At 37.5% G+C, this 23,044-nt stretch overlaps 1 protein-coding gene across 1 annotated transcript in view; it reads right to left on the reverse strand.

The window, feature by feature from the left end:
* cdhr1a (cadherin-related family member 1a) overlaps positions 1–4,370 on the reverse strand; it is a 116,336-nt gene extending 111,966 nt beyond the window's left edge. Inside the window, exons 1-2 of the mRNA XM_079634205.1 lie at positions 4,245–4,370; positions 2,435–2,503 (exon numbers count right to left, since the gene is read on the reverse strand). The gene's annotated coding sequence lies outside the window, so the exon portion shown is untranslated. The remainder of the gene's footprint in view (positions 1–2,434; positions 2,504–4,244) is intronic.
* Between the last annotated feature and the right edge of the window lie 18,674 nt (positions 4,371–23,044).

Consider the following 23,044-nt stretch of genomic DNA (forward strand, 5'->3'; position numbering starts at 1 on the left):
GCGTTGATCAATGTTTTGAATTTTTTTAAGTAAATAAAAATATAACATCGAATATAACAGAGTCATAGGTACAACATTTTGGAGCTTGAAAGTTTTGGAAACCATTGTCTTTTCCTGAATGGACACAAACTGCTAAAACATTCTTTAAAATCTCAACATAAGGGTGAGTAATGCCAGAATTTTCTTTTTTGAGTGAACTAAATGTTCAAATGGGTGTATCTGACCATAGCATTATGAATAGTAAGCCTTCCCTATTATGACTATGAGCTATCCAATGTTGGCCCACCAACACTGAGCAACAAACCAGCCCTCACAATGAAGCCCCCTTTGACTTTGTGTGATGGCTGAATGTATTCATTCTGTAAATCCTGGCATGAAGTCTAGTGGACTGCTGGGCTCTCTATTGCAATCTAATTGTGAGCACGCCTCCTTTTCTGCAGTAAACATAAGTGTAATTCTCCACTCCCTATGGGAGACTGCTGTAAGATGGGTAGCACACAGCACCCACTCTGTGCCGGGCATTTTAAAAACATGCAAAGTAATTCACGGCGGCGTCCCGAATATGCGAGCTCATTAACAGATGTAATGCAGTCAAGAGTTAAAACAGTGTTTCGGCAGAGACTAGCTATATGGTTTGTAGAGCTGCCGTGAAATAAAAACAAAATTACACAAATGAGCCGGGCCCAGCAATGTGAAAAACATACAAAATACATCAATGTAAATTCAATTTATGCAAATTGAACAAATAGAGCAAAACTGAATAATAATCTACTGTACTGAGCACGAGCCTAACTAAATTATTCAAAAACAAGAAAATAATTTGCCTGTTAGGGTAAGAGGATTAAAAAAAGCAATATCTGATAATACAGACCAATAATAAAAGCATCATCATCCTCATTCAAGCCGTTCTTGAAATTATTCCTGGTAATTAGTTTAACCCGCCGCTAAAATCAGACTTAATGCGACATTTTGCGCCGTTTCATTCGAATTATTTATTCTTCACACAAGTCTCAAAAACAAGTTATCCCGCCTCCAGGAAGGAGATAAACTCAAACGATAGATCAATCCATTCATTTTACCATGTCAAGTCGTAACAGCCCGAGACAACATACAAATTGAGATCATAGCGAAGGGCTACTACTGCAGCCAAGTGTGGACTGCTGGGTTCCAGGGGTGATTGAGAGCGTGTTTGAATGCTCAGGGCCAAACTCAAACAGCACTGTTACACTGACAAGGTCAATTCAGTGGAAGAATTCCCTCACCTCCCCCTTCTTCATACAGCTGTGCTCTTCTGGTCGCTTTGGCCAATGGCGACTTCAATATTGATTATTGTTAAGAAAACTGCTACTCAAGGAATACAATCATAAAGATAAATGATATTGTGCTCAATGTCGAGCGCAAAGACTTGGGGGGGGGGGGGGGGGGGACGATGTCTGGAAACCATGAAAAAAGAAACATTGAAGCAGAGAGACTTCCTGAATCACACAAGATTATTGAAAAATTAGCATGCCAAACTGTACGCGCATCCCCATATGCATAGGTAGGCTAAATTGCATAGGTGCTTATCACATCCCATCAGCTAAGCAAACATGACTCTGCCCTTGTTTGTGAATTTCCATTTCCAAACCAAACCTACACAATAAAAATCCTCACTCATCCATAAACCTAATCTTTCCTTTCCTTATTGCATTTTAATGAAACAGTGGTGCTTCTAAGCCTTTAATTCTTTTCATTTGTTATGTTTGGACAACTCATTAGCTGTCATTTGTTATCATTAGCCTGAAGTTTTAAGCCCTTCTCGCCCCAGAAAGTAGTGCAGTTTTTTTTATATAGCTTCTCTTTTCTATAAGTTGACAAATCAAGAGCATCTGTAAAGCAAAAAATAGTGAACACACAGTATATAAAGCTGTCATTTATGTGTTTAATTCAGTATAATGCCATCAGTTTCTCCAACATCTGTGTTTGTATATCATAATAATATTCATGATGACTTCTTAAAGTTCACTCGAAAGCATAACCTTGCAAGACATTTGCTGGATCATGTCTGGGGTCATTATTTCCTAAAAGACAGTACTCTATCCACACCTCCATTTTTTCAGGTAAGCGGTGTGCCTGATTCATTGTGTCCGACAAGAGACGTGATTGATAGTTTCCTTAATCTATTCGCGGTGGTAATCGAGCCCCTGTGTGTAACCTTGCATAAAAATGCAAATGAACACAAGAAAAACTGCATAAAATATGGTGGGCTGCCCAATGCAATGATCCTGGGGGTTGAGGGTGTGCATATATAGGTCTGGAGTTCATTACAATGAAAGGTGGGGCCATTTAGGGGTCCAATGAATTTAAGTGACAGCCACTTTATAAAAATCTTTTACATTTTTTAATTTTGTGGATTAAATGTATGCTAGGCCATGAAGTTGTTTGCAAGTCTTACCCAAAGCTGAGAAGTCAAGCCTGTCCAGTGATCACTCCTGGATTAGAGCTATGTAATCAGATGGAAGTTCTATATGGAAAAAAAAAATGGATAAAAATATGCACAGTAATAAGAAATCATTCACTAATAAAAGTTTATATTACTATCCAAAGGAGGAAAATTGGATAGCTGACAGTTTATGGACATTCCCTCATCGGCTGTTTTTGAAACTGTATGTAAAAGCGGTATAGTTGAACGGGACAAAATGAATGAAACGATATATACAATGTTATACAAAATATGAGGTAATTCATGTCAAAACTGCCTACTAATGTATTGTCACACTTAGCATATTGCATTTCAAACATTTAAATAAGACTACTTTGCTTCAGTAAACTAGCTTAGAAATAAAACAAGACAATATTCACACTCATCCTTTATAATTGGAGAGATAGCCTATAAGCCATGTTCCTTTTTGGCAAATGTTGTAATTGTTATTATCAATAGTTCAAGGGATGTTAAAGCCATTTCAGAGAAAGATTCAGTAGTGTGGCCTAGTTGGATGGATCTGTATTTATTAATTTATTTAGTTAATATAACACAAAGTACAGCGACAAACAATCGAACATTATGTAAATTTCAATTTATACATTTAAAAAAAGTTGTAAAAATGTACACTTAATTAAACGGAAATACGTCTTCAAGAAGAGCCCACATATATTAAGAGACAAACTGCTCTGTCAACTAGTGCATGGACAGTTGAATTCAACACTCTTGATATTTAATCGCTAAATAAAAGACTGTTCTTTAACTGAATCAGTTTACTTAGTTGAAGCAGTCATCTTAATGAAAAGCTGCTCAAAGTCTCTCAAGTGCATGTTAATATCCTTTCTGTAGTTCTCCACAAAGCTTACACTGGTTTTAAAAATGGGTAAATGTATGTACATATTTAGCATATTTCTAAAAGTTTATATGATTGAGCGCATCTGGATTGCTGAGGCATTTTGCTCATTAGGATTTTTTTCCATAACCGCATAAATAAAGTTGATTAATTAGCAAGTCAAAATTACAGAGGATGATCAATGTAGAATACATCACTGTCACAGGAGTCACTGAATTTTTCATTTACAACGCAAGCATTGTAATTGCTGTAGTAACTTCATAACATTTCCAGCCAGACTAGAAATGCAGATCAACTTTGCCTTGTCATGTCAATTCTTTAGGAGTTCTCCTGTTCAAGGTTTGTGTTATGTGATTATTAGACCAAAAGCAATTCCTCAAAAAAGTTCATTGACTTTTAAACTGTACAGCTATAAGATCACAGTCTCTATCTATTGCACTCTTGTGTTAAATAACCAAATTGACTTGGACAATAAAGTCAGGCATCACACTCAATGATTCTAGGTTATTTCAAAGGTTGACTGTAAAATGTATAGAACAGGTATGTGTCCATTAGTGGTAATGAAAAGGTGTCCATTAGTGATAATGAAAAGAGTCTAAAGATTACCATTTACTGTAAACACAAATGTGTAAAATACATTTAAGTTTCTTTATAGGACAAAAAGAGAAATGTACATAGGCTGATGTCACTGATTTCTCTTTCTTCTTAAAGTGGCTTTACTTGCCATCTGGGCTCCATTAGCAGCTCCCGTGGGAACAGTAATGAAAGACAGTAATCACTCATAAGCAATTTACTTTCTGAATGTTTGTACTCGCAGGAAACAATATGTCGCGAAGTTTAAAAACTAATGAGTGAGATGCTCGGAGACTGACGTTCCCTGTAGACACATTAAACAATAATCACAATAATAGGAGAAGATAATTTACTCACTTGATTTTGACTCCTAAATGTGAAGACGTTGTTGTTCTGCCTGCAACACGTGTTTCACGTGCAACCGCTCGACTTTTAACACTGTTTAACCATGTATGTAACAAGTCTAACGTAAACATAGCCTACACAAAAAAAAAAGACTTTACATCGACTTGAAGCATATTCCGTACTCCACGTGAGAAAATTATTTATATTTTTAGGAGATACCATATTAATATATTAGGATTTTAAAAGTAGCCTACTGTAACTATGGACTTTGATGATTTTTTTTTTAGGATTACCAAAGATGGCATATTTTCAACAGTTTCTCATTAAGCTACAATGTTTGGTGAAACTGTTTCTTAGAAATTCAGTCGACCTTAGCCTAACATGTGATTTTTATACAAACATGAAAATGAACATATTTTCATTGTGTAGGCTACACACTACCGTTCAAAACGTTTGGGGCCAGTAACACTTTTTTCTTAAATACATATTTATATATTGTTTATGAAATAGAAAATATTTTAGAATGATATCTAAAGGATCATGTGACACTGAAGACCAGAGTAGGCTAATAATGCTGAAAATTCTGCTAGAATAAATTACACTTTGAAATGTATTAAAATAGTAACTAAAACAGTTGTTCAATTTTAATATTCACAAGATTACTGTTTTACTGTATTTTTGAACAATGAAATGCATTCTTTTAAAAAAAAATCGCACTTACCCCAAACTTTTGAACAATAGGCCATCAATTAAATCACAAAAAATACAAGCAAAACAGAAAGTTTGCACTGACCCATCAAAAACTTTTAAAAGATTTAGATTGATTTCTCATAAATGTTTACTCATAAAGGTGTGTGCGTGTGTGTGTGTGTGTGTGTGTGTGTGTGTGTGTGTGTGTGTGTGTGTGTGTGTGTGTGTGTGTGGTGGAGGTAAAGTGGTCTGTGGCAGCTCACTGTGACCAGTTCCTAGTGGTCAGTGGTCCAAATCCAAGAGACTAGATTGAATTTATTGCTACTGGGCTAAAGGTAACAAATACATGCAATATAAAGAGGTAGATGGTGCTATTATTCCTAGATGGATTTTGAGCCCATCTCAAAAAGCAATCAAATGGAATAGATTGATACTGTGAGCAATATCATTATATCATCATATTTTAAGTGAACATCAGCACCATAGTGGAATACGACTGGGTGCACTTTAAATCTGTGGAAAAAAGTATGATGTAAAGAGTTAAGCCCTACAAGCGATTTATTTCACCCATATATTACAAGTTAGGGCATTGCACATCTAGCAGTCGTATTCGTGCCTAGGTCTTTGCATGATTAGAACATGTCCATGCGTTAATCTACTTCAACTATTTGATGTTCTGCGTGTGCATGTGAAAATATCTTCATCAGCCAAGGCAGTCAATAGGGATGTTGGGATGCCATGAAGGCCAGAAGAAAGGTTACAGGAGGTCATGTAGAACGACTTTCTGTGACAGCGGCCTCAGATCCCCCTCCTCTCTAGACACGGCCACGCTAAACAATAGCCAGTGAGGAAATTAAAAACAAACAAAGTCCCCGTGGCAACTCCAGTGTCACCACAGCGGATCCTCTCATCACCACGGATACTGAAACATCAAAGAGCAGCAGTGTGCGGTTAAAGAAGATGACCTCACACTCACACATCAACAAAGGCTTGTTATGCAGTTACAATGGAGCACAGGAGCACAATGAATTTTAACGTGTTGAATGCGTTGTAAAGGTGGACTGAAAAGATGTAATTAATTAAGTAAATATATGAATACATAGGGCAGGTTCTGGGAATAAGCCGATTAAAATAAATAAGGAAATAAATAAATGCAAATATTTGATGGTAATATATTTCTAAGAATTGTAATGTAGTAAAATGTGTTGTAAATAATACTGGACGTTCTGGGAATCAGCAAGAAAATCACATTTAAATGAATACATTTATATAAGAATTTTAATATGTAGAAAATGTTGTAAAGATAAGGTGTTGGGAAACACCTTATGAATAGTGTAAATAAATAATTTCACAAAATAGACTGCACAGTTCAAAGCTGGAAATAAGACTTATGGACATAGAGGTTACACATTTTGGCATGCATTTATAATAAATCTATATAATAAATATACTTATATCTTAAATCTCTAGTCTATAATAAAAGACTAGATAGGCTACATGTAAAAAAAAATACTTACATATTTATAGGTGTTAATAGATTTATAATGTTCATTTGTCTGTGGCCCGGAGGCATGAATCAGTGACATTTCAAATAACTGTTGTTATAGGCGTAATCTCCAAGGGAAAATGGAGCAAAAGCGGAGAGAAGATTTAAGTAAATGACTGTGTCAGCCTCTATTTATTTGTGACATGACTGCCGGAGGCAGAGCCCGAGGGTAACCATTAGGACTTGGACCATAAAGGAGTCAAATGCAGAGCTATTGCTGAAAAGTTAGTATGTAATGCAGCAACTTATCAGCAAAGTGTTCCCTGTGGAGAAATAGAGAGAAAGAGGGAGAGAGAGAGAGGGAGGCATTATGGGAAATGAATGCCATGCACAAGCACCTTAGGCCAAATGCATCCACTCTATTAGAGTTATTATCCAAAGCCAAGAGGATCATTCAGAAATGGTCGGTCAGTGTCCCCGCAAGACAAATAATTTGAGCCATAATATGTTATAGATTATAACTTTAAATTTGAAGTATTAAACATCTGCATAAAATAATGAAGTCACCATTTATACCCCCAGAGTTCAAACCGGACCGAGAGGACGCTCAATTCAATTTATGGCCACAATTTAATTATAACAACATTGCGCTTGTGATAATAATTACATTTATTTAAAAGAACGCAAGAACATGCAGAGCAGGGCATTTCTTTTGAAAATAATTTGCGTTCCATTTATTTATATCTATTAAAATTTTGTGTGTTTTACCGTGACACCACGGGGAGATGTAAGTGAAGATGAAACGCGAGCCTGAATTAATTAAATGACACTAATGCGGCACGGAATAGAGGACGCGGGGTCGAAACAGTTTGTAAGGTCTGCTAGACAACTGGCGCAAGTCCCTGCGGGGAGGAGATTATGATGGGTTCCGTGTCACTCAAACCGGGGGAACACAATAACTTCTCTAAACAGAGGAGAAAGCAGCCTGAGGCAGGACAGCCTCTGCCAGTGAGGGGACCGCAGCAACCCTGGCCCGCACAAAGAATGCCTGTAATCTGCAGGTTGGCTGGGGGTGATGCCGGGCCCGGGCTCTGCTCTGCAGCAGGCCTGCCACTATTGTCGGCGAGCCTCAAAGATGCAGGCTGGGAGGGATTTGGGGGGTGGGGGGGTAGCAAGGGGAAGATGTCGGGAGGACCTTCTGAAAGCATTGTCTGGGCATTACAATTGCACTTTTTCTAATCCTTTGTGTCTTCCTGTTGACAGTGGATATTAAGTAAGCAGTCGGACATGGAAAGGATATGACTCCCACTTCTGTCTTGAGGCCAAGGGAGGAAGAAGGCCGCCCGGTTTACTCACTGCAGATAGAGTGAGGGCGCAAAAAGGCGTTTGCGAGATTATGCTAAAAAAAAGAGACCGGGTGAAAGGGGTGGAGCAGAGACCCAAACAAAGACTGAAGAGAAATCTATGGTTGGCATGTAAATGAGCAAGCGAGAGGGATACCACACTCGAAAACAAGGGAAAGAAAGAGCAGAGACTTTTTCCATCATGGCAGACACTTTTTCTAGCTCCTCAAACAGATGCTGAGGCAGATGGTAGCGAATTAACAGAAAATGAGAGAAGAAGAAATGAGAAAGCTCATGACTGGTCCAGGGAGGCAAAACATTAAAAAATAAAGATTAAAGTGTGAGCGGGTCTGTGCTTCAGAGAGCGAGTCAGTGAATACAGTAGGTGATCATGCCCATATTTGTGTGTGTGTGTGTGTGTGTGTGTGTGTGTGTGTGTGTGTGTGTGTGTGTGTGTGTGTGTGTGTGTGTGTGTGTGTGTGAGAACAGAGCAGGAGGTGGGCTTGTCCTGTTAAAACAGCAGCTCAGCTGGGGAAGAAAACAGAATGGGTAGAAGAGCAATGCTCGGAGCTACAGTGTGCAATAATAATCAGAGGCATGAAATTACAAGGGTGATATTTGTGGGACCCCAGGGTGTGGTGTACGGACTCTCCTGGAGCTCACCTGGGTCTCTCATCACATACTCCATACTGGCCCGCCGTCATTAATAATCAGAGGAGCAAAGCACCCACACTGCAAGAACTCTGGCCGTATTTATGTACATCAGCAACCGTTTTTTTGCCAGCAATGTTGCCGTCACAGGTGGAGAGAATGTGCATGTTAGGCAAGTGACTGTAGGCCAATTCTGGCAAACCCTCTAACACGAGCCGTGAGCTCATATGACAGTAGGAGGTATGTGATATTTATTTTTTAATCAACATTTATATGGCATGGACCAATAGAACCAACAGCGAAGCATGAAAATCAATCATCAACTAGCTCAATTAAAGTTTTATCAGAGACTAGCACCCACTACCTGTTCCAGTGTGCTTTCACTCTGAAAGACTGAAGAGAATTGAAAAGTCACAAACATAATAATTTGGTATAGTATTTTAATTAACATTTTAATTCTATACAGTACATATACAAACCCAAACAAGCTTTCATTGATGATACTTCACTTCACTGTAAAGCTGTGTAATGTCTGTGCCAGCACCTAAATTAATTGCACAAAAATAACTGTTTTCAAACAGGTTTTCTCTCATCTCTCCTCTCCTCTGCCATTGGTCAAACAAACCAATAGCCCCACCCCAAACTCTCACCATTGGATGAGCCACTGTTGCTATGTCAGGTTGGGAGCTTTAAACAAACTATGTTTTGTTATCAGCACTTTAGAGGAGAATCAACCCATAAAAGCCTTACTAGCTGCATATTCTGCATATTAAAAAAGTAAAGGAGAAAGTATTTTAGAATTTAAAATAAATTACACACCTTTAAAATATTACCTGCATGAACTACTTGAAAGAGAAGCACTTAGACTGCAGCTCTATGGACATTCATATGAAATTGCCCTTCAGTCAATGGTTTCTTTCTTAACAGGGACCTCCATCTTTCCATCTCTCTGGTGAAAGTTACACACCAGGGTGTTGTCAGGGTAAAACTGATAATAACAGGCAGAGAGTGCTCTCCTCCCGCTCAGGACAACCCCATATTTTCACCCCTAAATGGCCTAATGACAGAGTGAAAGGGGTACTGTCGGCTCTGCTCTGACAATGTGCTGAGTGGACATAATCAGCTATTGGCCAAGACCTTTCTCTTTGGCACAGAAAGTCGGCTTTGGTTTATTGCAGGAACAACGCCTCTCGTCTCATGTTACTCCTCATTCACTTCACATTGAGTTGAATTTTAAATAAGCATGTTGAATGTTATCTATAAATGTATTCAGCTATTTAGTTAAATATTTTTATCAAGTTAACAGGATAGTACACCCAAAAATTTAAATTCTGTTATTTTTTTGTCATCCTCAGTCCCCTTTCATTGAAGTTGCGTTCTACAGACAAAATAAACTCATACAGGTTTGGAACAATCTCACAATATGAGGATGACAAAAAAATAGCTTCAAAAATAGCTTAAAAAAGGATGCAAAAGCACAATAAAAGTGAACTATTATATATATACATATGTGACCTATTATATAAATAAAATAAAAGTGACCTATTATATATATACATATGTATATATATATAATAGGTCACTTTTATTGTGCTTTCGCATCCTTTTTGAAGCTATTTTTGAAGCTATTTTTTTTGTCATCCTCATATTGTGAGATTGTTCCAAACCTGTATGAGTTTATTTTGTCTGTAGAACGCAATTTCAATGAAAGGGGACTGAGGATGACAAAAAAATAACAGAATTTAAATTTTTGGGTGTACTATCCTGTTAACTTGATATAAATATTTAACTAAATAGCTGAATACATTTATATATATACATATACTATATATATTTAGTCTGTACTGAAATTTTAAATCCATTACATGGCTCTTGAGTCATGTCTTTTGAATTAATTAGTTCGCACTCACTCAATGATCGAGTCACAGCAGTTACCCAGCTAACAAAAATATGTTCTAAGAATGTATTTTCTAACATTCCCATTCATTTATAAAACCATTATTTCTAAATGTTCTCTGAATGTAAACATCCAGTTTTTAAAATGTTGTAAAAACTTTTTTTGGTTATGCAAACATTGGGAACATTCCATTTTAGCATTTCACAAACATAATGGGATACTTTGGAATATTCTTGAACGATAGTAGTAACATTTAAAAAACATTAGACAAACGGTCAACTAAAATGTTTCAGAAATAAAACATTCATCATGATCAATGTATGAATAACATTTTTGTGTTAACATTTTGAGAACATTATTAAAGACAAGATAACTCTGAATTAATGTTCTATTAGCATTAATGGAATTGTTCATACCTTTGAGAGAACCTTGCCAGAATATTTATTCACACAGTATTGAGAATGTTCACTGTTAGCTGGTAACAGCTCATGGAGGGGAAGATTATTATGAGTGAATAAAACCACAATATATTAAAGGGATAGTTCACCCAAAAATGAAATTATAGCCCATGTTTTACTCGCCCTCAAGTCATCCTGTATATGACATTCTTCTTTCAGACGAATACAATAGGAGTTAAATAAAAAAAATGTTCTGGCTCTTCCAAGCTTTATAATGGCAGTGAATGGACGTTTCTGTTTTGAAGTCCATAAAAGTGCATCCATCCATGATAAAAGTGCTCCACACGGCTCCGGGGGGATAACAAAGCCCTTCTGAAGCAAAGCGATGCATTTGTGTAAGAAAAATATTCATATTTAACACGTTACAAAGTAAACTTCTAGCTTCCGGCCAAACGCAGTCTTGCGCAACTTATGACATCGGAAGTAGCGTAGTGTGTCATGGCGTAGCGTATATCAGCAGTGCGCTTAGACTTAAGTCGAATCCGTATGTGCGTTTGGCCAGAAGCTTGTTATTTTACTTTTAAAACTTTTACTTTAGTTTTAAAAATTTATATTTTTTATTACAGAAACGTTTCACATTGCTTCAGATGGCCTTTATTAACCCTCCGGAGCCGTGTGGAGTTCTTTTATGATGGATAGATGCACTTTTATGGACTTCAAAACAGAAACATCCATTCACTGCCATAAAGCTTGGAAGAGACAGAAAATTTTTTAATACAACTCCGATTGTATTCGTCTGAAAGAAGAATGTCATATACACCTAGGATGACTTGAGGGTGAGTAAAACATGGGCTAATTTTTATTTTTGGGTGAACTATCCCTTTAAAAAAAGACTTTTTTATATAGTACAGGAATGTACATGAGTCATACGGACTGCTTTTTGATACTTTAACGGTTCTTTTGTAAACTTTTTGAAGCTTGAAAGATCCAATTGCATTCATTGTAACTGCATGGAAAAGCATCCAGTACCACAAAAGAAAAATGACGGTGAGCAAATTATGACATAATTTTCCCTTTAAACGTTTCTATACAAGCCTGCGATTTTATAGCTTTGCACAGATGAGGTGTAGTATGATATAGCCACATTTTTGCATTAGAATATAATAAAACCTTACAATTTAGCCCCTGATCTTGCAGGCCTCACAACAATGGCTCCCTCCAGTTTGGAAATACAAGCAGGCTCATTGGAGACCTGCAGATTAAGTGCATATTACAGCGACCATCTTATCAGGCCCACAATGCATTCCTGGAGGCCAGCGATTTTCCCGGGATTAATGCCAGTCGGGCACTTTCCCTCTGAATGTGCTGTCATCTCGGGGGTCTGAATGACTGCCACCCGTTCTCGTAATCACTTCACGAGCTCATTCCCCTCTGACTGTCACCACCATTCTGCTGATGGAGGCATCTTTCACAGAGACGCAGCATGGCACAGCAAGACGAGAGATGCTAAATGAAGGCCAAAAGGCTACGGACATTGGTCAGCGTGACCCGGCTTGGCCTCAGGTTCATGTTTGCAGGTGATGCTAAGATACTGTAACACTGACATACAGTTTAAACAAAACAGTCAACCTCTGTAAGAAGACATTACAGGAAAAGGATTCTAGGAGGCTAAAGGGGGTGATGTGTGTAAAGGGGTATAGCCATGGCCCCATTACAAAACACGATAACAGCCTGCTGAACAGAGTTATAGCACATATAGCACAAGCTAGCCGAGTGGCAAGAATGCACTTTGTCTTTAGACATGAAAACAGCAGCAGCTGTGTTACAATTCCGTCAGGGGCAAGGGCGAAATTGCTGTTTTTACATTTCTGTATCATTTTTGCCCATAAGGAATATGGATAACAAATAAAATATTCAGGCCTATTGTCTGATTTATTTCTTTTATTATCCACAAATATCAGGCAGGCAGTTTAAAGGATAGCTCGCCTCATTCTGGGCCCTCTCGCTGGGGGCCTGACAACCTATCAACTCTGCTTGCATAAACAGGTCAGGATTGTCTGAACATTCCAATATGTTCTACTTTAAGCTTTCAGCATGCAGAATCTCTAAGTAGAGACAGAGGCGGGGAAAAAAGAGGGAAAATATCCTTGGGGGAAACAATGGAGGCTGCTATCTCTCAGATGACGAATGTACGCTGAACGTCCTGAAATTGAGAAACAAAATGGTATTAATTTTCAAATAACAGGGGACCAGGAACTTTCAGGTTTTCCGGCATCGTCTGGTTAAGAGGCTGTGATTCTAGCCTTTGCGCACAGAAAGGTTTTCTATTATTTGTTTAGGAGGCAGCAGGGATTGGTGAGAGGGTTGGCTGGTGTCGCTGTTGATGACACAGTGGGGCCCATGAGCTCTAAGTAATTGACCATTAATGAACTACAAAAGAGTGCCCACTGAGGAATATCCACAAGGGCTCATGGGATATCATAATAGAGGCAATAAAGAGGTGTGGCTTCTACCCATTAACATTACTCCCAGGACCACAATGGGATTTTAAATAGCCAATCAATAAAAGACATCATGATGTTATGCTAATTACATGACCTTTAGATTGAGAAAATCTGTGGGTTTCTAGAGGTACTGGGGAAAAAAATAAGTTGATGATATTGTTAAGCCACATTTACAGCTGGGACACTCCTTTGATTTCCAGTCTGTAGATTAAGGTACAAATACAAGTCTAATGCTAAACATATTATTGTTAATATATAGTTAATGACATAAATATATTTATATTTTTACATAAAAAAATATGATATATATATATATATATATATATATATATATATATATATATATATATATATAGCCTATATATAATCATTTTTTTATAATTAATTGCTATTAAAAAATACCTAGCTATTTAATATCCTGGAAGAGAGAGCAAAAACAAGCATTTTAGTTGCAATTTTGAAACAGACAAGGACGTCACAAATTTTGTCTGACATTTACTATTTATTACAATAGCTCCAGATGAATACCATGCACCCTAGTCAGTTTTACTTAATTTTTTTTCCACCAGGTTATATGACGCTATGAAATGGATATCATTACATATAACACCGCTTCCATACAAATACCGTGTAAGTAACGTCCTTGAAGGCTAAATAAAAAATGGTTCATCATTGGCGTAAGAAATGGCAAGAGAAATTTATGGCTGCTGATGTCCCTCATCATTACTGCAAAGTAGTCAGTAAAATTTCATCGTAACTTTCAGGGAAATAAATAAATTTGGCCCCCTGACCTTGAGGAAAAACGCCAGAGCGGTGATGATGGCCCCTCTCTCTTTCCATCACCATCTCTCATTCGCACAGTGTTTCCAAACATACAGGCGGGCTAAAGATATTCCACCTTGAATCGCTCTACACGCGGCCCCTGGAGAGAGAGCGAGTCCCTGTGCTGAGGCGCCCTGTGCTGCCCAATCTCAGGCTCTGGCAGAGGAAAGGAAATGACAGCACAGGAATATGCAGTGAGCCTCACTTTAAATCAAGATAAAAGACAGAAATGGAAAATAATGGGACGAACAAACCCCCGGACGGCTCAGTCGCCTAATGGAAACACATGGCTGAAGGCTGAGGTGTTGTCAGCAGCCCGCGCCATGACATTCCTTTTTGATAATCTGGCCTGCCATAAAATTAGAATAGCAAATACCTCCTGACAAAGATGCATGTTCCCCCTCTATTGTGCCATCATAAAAAACTCTGCTGGTGACTCCGAACGCCACAAACTTCAATTTAAATTTACAGCGCCGCGAAAGAAGAAGTGATATGCGCTCAAAAATTTTAATAACCTATTAAGTTACGACTTCAATTTCATTTTATGAATATTTTCCTTGGGGAGCACAGCTATCACCAGAGAAAGATAGAAATTTAAAAAAGATAAATAGTGCCATTAATCTACAACATTTCTCTTCCATTATCCTTGAGATGAGGAGTTATTTTTGCTCAGATCCTCACGTAATTAGCTCCTTACACTTGATTCACAAGCCAGAAAATGACCGTGTTCAGAAAATTAAAAATTTGTCATTAAGTGGAATTTAACATAATACCATTTATCTTTATATATTCCCCAGCTGACAAGCATCTGCAATGGAAGTTGATCAGGCTTCAGTGGCAAAAGATTCAATGAAACAAATGCATCTCAAAACAAAAGGAGAAGGACCCTTAAAGCGTCTCTCTCTCTCTCTCTCTCTCTCTCTCTCTCTCTCTCTCTCTCTCTCTCTAATAGGTGTCATTAGGATATGAGTAGCCTTCACAACATTTTTAAATATGAAATAAGAGGAATATATATAAAAATATGATAACAGTTCAAATGTATAGTAAGTCGAATATATCAGCTACATAATTATATCTAAACATAAATACAATATACAATTTAAATTGAAATATCTATTGTTTAAAGTAAAATAAAAATACCAAAAGAAACATGCCCCAAATTATGCAAAAGTAGAATAAAATAAAATGTCAGATTAAAAGCATTGGGGTTTCATATAGTTTTTTTTTTTCACTGTTTCCTTGTGGGGGGTTTTCCCAGTAGCAACAACAATATCACTAATATCTAAAAAATTAAGTGTCACTCACAACAAAACTTGTTAGACTTTCAGATGAGAGATAATGTCAGGAAGTTTTTAAAATCTAGTTATTGTTTGTCTCTTGGGCATTAAACACAAATTTGGTAAGATCATGACTATGGAGCTCACAGCAGGCTGCCCCATAATATCTAATGGGTCATCAAAGGGAATTGTTGGTGGAGAGCGAACATTTACTCAAATAGTTATGGAAAACCCCATGAGGTGTCACATGACTCATTACCGCCAAGCTCTTTGCTTAGTTATCAGACTCATATGGCTATTAGAAAGGCAGGTTAAAATAGACAGGCATTTGGCACTCTTCTTATTCTATTAAAAAGCTCAAGCTAATGCTGATTGTAATGAACTGGTGTAATGCACATGATCATAACCATAAAATATACTGCCAGTGTAGCTATAAATACAAAGACCTTATTATCCGCAAGTAAATTGGTGCCTCTATAGTCTTTGCAATTATGATTTATGACTGCCAAGCTAAATCATGATGAAGATTGCAACATAAATATGAGAAGTATATAAAAAAAAAACATAAAAGAGAGGAATTGGGAATTGGCTTGGTGGTCTATGATTGACCTGCCTGTTTATCTGAGGGAATAACGAGCCTTGACTGGTGCTCAGTGAGATTCCCGAGTGTTCAGTCTAAATACAAATCACAGGCAGAAATCTCCTGTAGTTCAGGCCTGTTTTCTCACTATTGTAACAAGAGTTTCTTCCAGATTAACCAGGTGAGAGTTCCAGAATGACATCATAAAGCCTTCATGACTCTCCTGATCCACGCTTGCCTCTGAAAATTGCACACAAGGCCTAAAACAGCGGTGCATAACCAACAGATTCAAAGCTAATAAACTCATTTCATAATAATATGTGTGACTATGCTGGCAATCAATCATGATGGGGAGTTTGCGCTCTCCTGATGTCGAACTGAGCCGTTGACCCCAATCAGTCCGTGTGGCAAATATTTGGAATTACAGTGGGGTGTTGATTAATTTTACATGAATTCGGTTGTGAAGGAGAAATATATTCTGGTCGCACAAAAAGGTCTAACTTCACCATGGCGAATTGCTCAGCCAGATTTTGTGTGGGTGGGCTTTCTGAAGATTGAAGAGGGGCTCTCAGTCATAATCCTGGAGCAATTTTCATCCGTTGTTTTTCAGTATGCGAAGCAAACCCTATTTTGTCCACAAATAGGAACAATTTCAAGGGAACAACGTCCCACTCCTGAAGCTATATATAGAGTTTATTTTGTGATGCCTGATTAGACGGACCTCTAACCAGAACGATTTATCTTGCACACACATGGATTGATGTGGTGATTTAATAAAAATAGACATATAAAATAACTATATATCCAATAAAAACACTAGCAAAAATGCCATGCCTGTACATAGAGCATCATGGGGTTGCTCATAAGACTCCCCGCAGCTTTCACACCTGCCTTCACAAGCCTGCTGCCTGTGGCCTAAGAGTGCTCAGACAGGCCGGAGAGATGAATGGAACATCCACCATTTGGTCCTCATTACATTTGGCCACAGAAAATGGATTTTGATTTTTGTCACAGCTGCTAACCTCCTTGGGCCTATTTCTGGAAGACTTGAGGAAACCTGGAGCTGAGAAAAAACACATCAGAATCATCGATGTCATCTAAAGAAGATTTTATTGCACAAAAATGAAATAATAATAATAATAATAATTTAATTTAATATTCAATCATACTCAATTTAAACTAATAATGCGGGTTCAATACCTGAAGTCATCAACAGCATTTGTGGCACAATGTTGATTTTCACAGAATTTAATTTCAATTTGTCTCTCAAGCAAAAACCTGGGTTCAGTAAGAGACTAACAATGGATGTGAATGGCCAATCCATAAACATAACAATTTTTACATATATAGTAAATAACATAAATATGCATATTACCTTGATTTTAACGTGAAACACACCTTTCTTATATACTTTTGCAAATTTGTTTACCATGACAGTGTAACACATAAAATCTGAAAATGACCACAATAATGAAAAGAACGGAAGCCTCTTTTTACTTATAATACAAAAAATTATAAGCTTCACATTTCTACTTATAAATCCTCCAAAACCATAGTCCCCCTTTACTTCCACTAAAGGTGCTTTCAACATAAACTTGTTTGTTTTTAGTAAAAAGAAGTGGAAATTGAAAAGTGGAAATTAATTGTCAAGGTAATCAAAACTATGCCACAAATGCTGTTGATTGAGCTTATGTTGAACCCAAAATATTTCAGAGTTATTCTTTTAATAAGTTTAATTAAAAAACAAATGTGTCACAGCCTTATATCTCTCTCTCGTTCCACACACACACACACACACAACAACAGTGCACTGCTTACATGCTACTCACATCGATTCAGCTCCCGGGGGCCCAAACCAATTTCTCTTGTTTTCTGCCCGTCTCCCTGCCTGAACCTGCAACAGCCATCAGACCCATTAATCCTTCCACCCAAGATGACTATGACTGATTTGGCCGCCAAACAATCAATTTGTATCTCTCTCACTCCTTCACTCATTCCTTCTCTTTTGTGGATGTAAAGAATATCATGAAAAAGTGTCAGCGGTAACAGTTTCACAACAGTGGAGTAATAGAGTAATAAGGCAATCAGCGTTTGACCTTGGAAGACAACTAATTCATCTGCCCATCTATCTTAATTATTTCACTTTTCGAAGCACAGTGAAAGAGAAACTGTATCAGTCACTCAGTCCTCTGAGGCAGCCGCGTCTCGTCTTCACCCATGTTGATTTTTGTTTTCTTTTGTTTTGTGTTTTGCCAGCCTAACTCAAGAGAAACGTTTGATGGACGTCAGCAGGAGATCTAGAGAGTAGTAAAGAGAGATAAACACATCTTATCAAGCAATTCATAATTAATGCATCAGTCAACCATTATGAATACTTCATTTTGAGTAGGCTATCTCCATCAAACCTGTCCTTTTCATACAATCTTATATATCTGACTTTGAATCATAATTGACACATTTAGTTATTGAACTGAATTGAATCAATACTGAACTGATTCGAAATGAACGACACGATCGCCTTCCGCTTACAGCTGAATTAAACTTATTTCATAATGGATGAACTTTACACAATTATTGAACTGAACTGAATCAACACAAACTGACTTTACTGCAGAATTTGAATTTATCTCACATAGTTTGCATCATTGATCATTATTTTCCTGTTTATTACTGTGAAGATGCTTTGAAATTGAAATCTGTATTGTATAAAGCGCTATATAAATAAAGGTGACTCATGTTCTCTTTCAGTGTCATTATTGATACCCAAGACAAAATGAACGCCACGACATCACAACACTACGCATTTCTGAATGGCTAGCATTGCAGATTACCATGCTCATCTTGTGAGAGGAACATGAGGCCAGAACCCCCCTCTGAATGGCGAGGAGCAGAAGGTAGGGTCGGCCATGTCTGGGAAAAGCTGCAGAGGAACATTTGTCAGGAGACAGTGACAAAAAGGGGGTGGAAGGGTGGGGAGGCAGAGCTCCACACTATTCAGAGACAATTTGTAAGCGCGGCTGTTGAAGTCAGGCCAAAGACTGGCGAACAGCTGGAGCCCCACCATGATTGATAAACGTGGGCCCCAAGAACTTCATTTCGATGTGAATGAAGACAAAAGCCCGACAATGTTCAGCGAGTGTGTAATGTTAGCGTCATTAAGTGTCAGCTCTGGACATGCCCTGGCTCTCAGATGGGCGACTGAGAGATGCCATGAGGGAGGTCAAGACCCGTGCTAATTACCATTTTAGGACAAAACACTCTTTTGTAGCTCTGCAATTATTGATTTACCTCTGAGGGGAAATCATTATAGAGTAGTTTTTGTTGTTCGTTACGAGGATTAAAACATGCACGCATGTAGACGTTGCATTGTGCAAAATTGAAAATGCAACTGTGATAATTTCACAGTGAACATTGACCTGGAATTTAAAATGTGGCGCTTTACATGGAGTATGGATTCGCAGCGTTTTTTGTCGCTTTTGTGGTTCAGTCTGAAACGATAAATACATTTATTTTATAGCAAAATCACACAATTTCACTTCAGTGCTTCGTAGAAAAATGTATACCATAAATTAGAGGTGGACAGTAACAAAGTACGTTTACTTGAGTACTGTACTTAATTTGAGTATCTGTACTTTACTTGAGTATTTTTTTTTTCCTGGAAACTTTTTACTTTAACTTCACAGCATTTGAAAGACAAATATCATACTTTTTACTCCACTACAATTCTGTCAAGGTACTTGAGTAGAAAGTAATGTCAGTCAGGGGATAATTTTGATTGCTTGGGTTGTAATGAAAGTTGGGTTGACGTCAGAACCCGACTTCGGATTGACGTCAGAACCCGACGTCTGATTGACGTCAACATCTTGACTTTGGTTGGAAATGAAAGTCGGGTTGACGTCAGAACCCGACTGATGTTGGTTTCTGACGTCAACTCGATTTTCATTTTCAACCTCGATACAATGTCTGTCCAACGTTGGAGATTAATGTCAATCTTGCGTTGGATTCTGACATCAACCTGATTGTCATTTTCAACGTCGGGTTTGGTCTTCAAATGTGAAGTTTGTCATTGTTTTGGAGCAAACTAGCTTATAGACCAGTAAGGCTAACATATTCATACTAAAAGCCAAAAAAAAAAAAATAGGGCATATTTGAGGGAACAGCCATTTGGGTCTCCGAAGACAGTGCACTTATTCAATCTCATATTCAATCCCACTTCTGGAACTGTGTTCTAGAAATACATTTTATATTGATGAGGGTAGGTAGACAGAAATAGATTTAGAGGCATAAGCTAAACATTACATACAACAATGCAAAAATAATACAACAATGCATTGACATACTTTTGATACTTAAGTACTTTTAAAAACAAGTACTTCTGTACTTTTACTTAAGTAAAAATCGGTCTTTACAACTTTTACTTGAAACGGAGTAATATTTGACCAGTAGTATCTGTACTTTCACTCAAGGAAGTTGTGTACCTTGTCCACCTCTGACCACAATCAAGACAATATTAAGGCACTCCTTGCATTAGGTCTTCTGAAGCAAGCTCCATTAATCCTGTATGTAATTCACATAAGATTGTTTGTACACAAATTTAAGATTTTCTCACCTTAAGCTGGCACTCCTCTTGAAGTGGTTCAACTATGTATGTCATAACCATCATCATCATCATCATAATCTGTGTCTGCCTCTTCATTTGCCTACTAAGGAGTTCTCTGAAAAATGCACTGACAGAGACATACAGCTTTGGAGATACTAACAGAGAAGCCAACCTGAATGTGTGTCAATGCATTTTGCTGGATGTTTTATGTGTTGTCATAAAATGGTACATAGTACATGTTACATTGTCTACATGCACATTGCAAGAGCAAAGACATTTGTGCTTCTTGCCAGGTTTAGTTTAATAACAATAATTCAGGTCTATACTATGCAGTTTTATATACAATACAGCTTAAAAACGTTCAAATAGTACATATTGATTTATGACAAACTTTTTTTTAGCAGTAGTTCCTTCCTTTCATTTGAAAAATAAAAGAATAGAAAAAAACGTATATTTGGCAAACAATCAGAAAGCAGAACAAAGTAGATACATCTATTCCAACGCTACTATTCTAGTCTTATTAAATGGCTGGGTACTCTTTAGAATTTGCAGAGCAAATTGAAAAGTTTTCTGTCACAGCGTAAAATATAGACGACTCTGAAGTTGATAAAAATTGTGTATTGTTCTGTTTTAATCCTAAAACTCAATTGCATACAACCTCATAGCAGCAATCCCTGGGTCATCTATTCAGAAACACTAGGCCAAATTTCAGCTGCCATGGCTCACGATGAATGAGTGAATGTTGATGAACATGGAAGATCTACAGGGGCAATCTTTTTCCCCCTCTTTGGCGGAACGAGCGAGGAGAGAGGCGCCTCGGCGGTCCCGTGGGAGGAGTGCACCTCTCTCAATATTCAGAATATTCTGGTGGAAGTTCAGAGAGAGATATCAATCTCACTTTGAAGCACCAGGCCTTCATTTGTTTGTGAGAGATGTGAGGTGTTCGCCAGATGACTGTGCCAATTCTTCAAAAGCCACTTACAGTAGAGACACTCACTGTAGCGTTTGCTTTTGTTGTCTGGGCTCAGATGACTCTCAAACCCAATAGTGAAGCCTTGATTGAAGCAGTACACCCAATTCACCTGTGCGTTAAGGAGAATGCGCAACCTTTGCTATGACAGAGTGAAGCTGAATGCACAGGGTATTGCTGGTAAGTAAAAAATACAAAAAGCGGAAATTTTTATTATCAGGCAAAGTAGATATAGTTATAAATAAATCGACATGTAATAACGTAAAAACTGTCCACCAAAACAGTTATTTTTCAACTTTTTAATATGCAACTAATTGTTTGTTGATCAAATTATTAATTGTTTAAATTAATACATTTTTAGCTTTATTTGTATATGTACATTTCTGAAATACATAACAGTTATGTTTAAGTTGTAATTGTAATGTCTAAATTGTAACTCATGCATTTTCTGTAAAGCTGCTATGAAATTGTCTAATGTGAAAAGCGCTATACAAATAAATGTGAATTGAATTGAATATACAGTAGTTTCCTTATTTATTAGACTGACAGATATAATGCTAATATACATTTATGCACATTTTAGCTATCGAAATAGCAAGAATAATGAAGCAAGATACCATAATGAAGAGTGTAAGGTGGATCTCTTTTTAAATATAAAATAACAAATAAAATAACAAAATAAAATAAAATAAATACTCTCACTCCAGTGAGCTCTACGGCAGTACCACCCACAAGCATTTATAAACACATTCACATGGCTGTCAATTTGCTTCAATTTTGTGTCACTTTAGAGAGGATTTCATCACCTGGAGGCTCTCCACTTACCGCTGAGGTGCTGTTATTTTTCTTCTCTTTGTCATCAACACTTGTTTTCAGAGTGGTGGCATGTGTTGTGTGTGTGTGTTAGGATGTTGGTTGCAGTTTTAGCAAAGCAATGGGCCATGCCGGCCTCTCTGCGAGCGCGTTTATAAGGGGAGTCTTCATGGCCACTCAGTTGAGCCTGGTTTACCAACACTATTGATTGCAGGTGATGTTCTGGACAGAGTCCATCTGACCTCTTAGGGGACTTAAATACATCATTGTCCTGGAGGGGGACCTCGAGAGACCTCCTGACCACAGATGAAAACACACACACATGCAACCACTGTGACATTGTTGGGGAAATAAAGTCATCTTCACAGAGGGAATTTACAGATCTATTTAAAATAGTTAAGTTAAACATTTAAATACTGTAGAGAATGAAAAAGAAAATACGGTTAACATGGAAAATGGTGAAACTTTCCTCTTAGATATGCATTATCACAACATCATGCAGCTCTTCCCTTTAGATTCCCTGGAATACTAATTAGATTTCTTAATATGCAATCATGTTAACATTCAGGCTAATTTGCGCACCATGCATCTTTGTTTTCAAACACACCTTTGAGCAATTGATGGAAATCCAATGAGACGTAGGCTTACCTGCCATGAAACAACCACGTCTACTACCGACACGAGGCAGGGACAGGGGGAAGTACGTTTTAAATTAATTACCATCAGGCCCCTTGTAACTGTTCACTTTTGTAAACAAACATTCTAATGTGCAGTAATTAAT

The sequence above is a fragment of the Phoxinus phoxinus genome (assembly GCF_949152265.1).
Source record: "Phoxinus phoxinus genome assembly, chromosome: 14".
NCBI lineage: Eukaryota > Metazoa > Chordata > Actinopteri > Cypriniformes > Leuciscidae > Phoxinus > Phoxinus phoxinus.